At 29.7% G+C, this 3,038-nt stretch overlaps 1 pseudogene; it reads left to right on the top strand.

The window, feature by feature from the left end:
* Positions 1-1,804: 1,804 nt before the first annotated feature.
* Positions 1,805-2,483, top strand: LOC149575264 (uncharacterized; annotated as a pseudogene).
* The last annotated feature ends 555 nt before the right edge of the window (positions 2,484-3,038 follow it).

Below are 3,038 nucleotides of genomic sequence, written 5' to 3'. Positions count from 1 at the left end.
AAGACCATTAGTAAAAGGATAGAGTATCAAAGGCATGGAAGAATCAAACAAGTACATAAACTTTCTGTTTATATAATTTTCTTAATCAAAATACAAAGGTGGAAATAGAAAATGCTAAGAACTCTAAAACAATCCAATGATTATTTAATATGTATTTTAAAATTCTATTGCCATTTTCCACAACAAAATTATGAAATAAAATAACCCATATGGTAATCCTTTCTAAATCAATTGTTTGTGTTTGTTGTTTATGATTCGGGAATGTTTCTTATTGTTTTTGTCATTATATTGCATGAAAAATGGTAAAAAATAACATTGTTAATAGGGATGTGTCCCCATGCCTCTAAAAAACCCACTACCTCCTACATCTCAATAGCTAACTGTAGAAAAACATCAATAAACACCCCTTGGTGGCTTTGCCAAACCCTATATCTGGGGAATTTCAGAGAACATTCTCAAAATGACTTCAAAAGAGGTAGGATTTTTCCTGTAAATATGACCATCCTTGAAATAGCTAAGGATGTCTAAGACATCCATAAATTATCTTGGGGACAAATGTAGGGATTGCAAACATCAATTTTTATTCAATTTATAAAAGAAATAGGATCATTTAAATATGCCAAGGCCTTTTATATGGTTTTCTTAATATAAATAAATTTTCTAAGTATTTAATTTTAGTAAAGATTTAAGGGAAGTGGAAAAGTGCTTCTTATCACTTTGGTTCTTCTTTCAAGAAAATGGTTTAGGTTATTCTTGTGTCTTATGAGATAATATTTGAACAAACAATAATTTCAAATGATTCAAACATGTAAACTTTTAAAGGTGTCATTCCATACAGACTTGACTAGCTACATAATATACTAAGATGTTCAACTATAGATATTCTCCTTATTTTAAAAACCAAAATCAAACTAAATTTATTAAAAAATGCACGAGAAACAAACTCACTAATTCAAGCTTGATAGTAAACTATAATGCTTACTTGCAATTTGGATTATACAATCATGCATTCTATTCCACCATGTTAAGGTGCCCACAAGGATCTCCAACCTTTTTTTCCCTTACAACAAGCCATATTCCATCTGATCCAATCAAAATCTTAGTCCACACAATTTCAACTCTATCCAAGGCATGCCCACATTTGAAATAGGCCTCAATGCCACCCTGCAATGGTAAATAATAGTATACAGTAAGTGATTCGATATTTTTAAGAACTTAAACAATAACATAGAAAAAGAGAAGATCACTAATATCAAACAAAGAAATATTAGGCCAATAGTTGCATGAAATCCAAAAGTGGTTATGATGCTGCTCTTGTTATCTTTCCAATCCATTATAAAATGCATAATTATTTAGTTACAATTTTCCATCTTCATTTCATGAGAAAGATAAATTAGGTTTGTGTGTAAATCATAAGAGAAAATTTTCCTCAATTTATACCTTGAAATAATCCTAAAAATTAGGTTTCAATTTACTCTGTTTCTATACTTTGGTTCGATTTTTGTTTGATTAAAAATAGTTCTTTATGAATTTTTTTTTTCTTCACTTTATGTAATCTCTTAGTTATGCATACAGTCTAATTTAAATGAAGTCAATGATTGTCATACTATATAGTATATAGATAATAGTCTTCATTGGTAACCTATATACAATTTATAGTTTATTCAACCTAATATTTTGCAAGCTCTCCAAAATATCCCTTAAAAGGATAGAGGAAACTTAGGACTATCAAATTAAAGCATGGATAGAAACAAACAAAAGTTTTGTGAAGGCCAACATATTTGAGAGTTTAGAGAGTGGGACTATGGATAGAAACTTTGAACGAGGTGCTGATATAAGCTTTCTGTCTCTTATTAAGAAGTAAGGTCACCCATGCAAGGTGGGAAATATTGTTCTTCTATCCAAAGAAGTTGCGACTCTTGGTATTATTTTCATGTCTATTTGTAAAACCCTAAAAGTAGAGAATAAGGAGATTGACATTTCATAGTCCAATTTGTGGAAAAATTCTCTTATTAGACAATTTTTTCAAGGAGTAATGCACAGATCATTTGATGTTGGATATCTTATTACTATAAGGATTGGATAATCTGACCAAAAAATTAGAGTGGTGTTTTGACCTAGCCTATAAATACCACCATAGAAAATAAATGATTTAGTTTCAAATGTAAAATAAATTAAGTGAGACGTGAATAATGTAGCCTCAATGTGAAAAAAGAAAGGAAAAACAAGAAACAAACACCAGTAGCACTAGCCTTGACAACCTTATTGGAAGTATAGAAACCAACTCCTACCATTGAAATCACTACCCATCAACGGTCATGATGGGCATGTGAGTGGAATTGTAGAACATACTTGAAGTTCTTCCCCAACAAAATCTTTATTTGTATTTGAGTACTATTCCTAGTGTTTCAAATTTTGTTGATGAGGATTTGAAATTTGAAATTTGTGACCCCATGGATGTAATTAAGGCATATTTAAGGTAGTTGAAATCAAAAGCTTTACATTTAAACTAATGGATAGCATTGACATATTTATTTTAAGAAAACCTTCGTATAAATTTATTTTAATTTCTTACAAGAAGACATAGATATTTTAGTTAATCACATGAAATATCCGAGATATTTTTGAAATAATAAAGTATATGTTTGAAAAATTGACAATATAGAGAGTTTTTTATTTTGTAAAAGTTCTCAATCACTTCCTAATTTTTTTCAAGCATTCTCTTTTCCTCATAGGAAGAGCCACAAACTTCTCATTCATGAGATCTCTTACAATTTCAAATAATAACTTAACAAGCTTCTTCCTAATTTGTCATCTCTTTCTACTATTATTGCACTAGAGATGCATTTACCATGACCAAACGGAATCAATTAATTTTCTTTAGAAAGGTTTTCTTGTTGATCTTAATATCTTAAGTAATTGGGTTTCTGATGATATTAAGTTGTCACACAATGTTCTAAATGCCATATATCAAAGTATTACCCTATCATTTTCCACTCTCCTCCAATTTTTAATGTAGTTGGAATTCAATGGAACAA

Source organism: Cupressus sempervirens, chromosome 2 (assembly GCF_028749045.1).
Source record: "Cupressus sempervirens isolate cs-2001-9-10 chromosome 2, ASM2874904v1, whole genome shotgun sequence".
NCBI classification, from domain to species: Eukaryota; Viridiplantae; Streptophyta; class Pinopsida; order Cupressales; family Cupressaceae; genus Cupressus; species Cupressus sempervirens.
The sequence above is the reverse complement of the archived record's forward strand: the minus strand, read 5'-3'. Positions and strand labels throughout refer to the sequence as shown.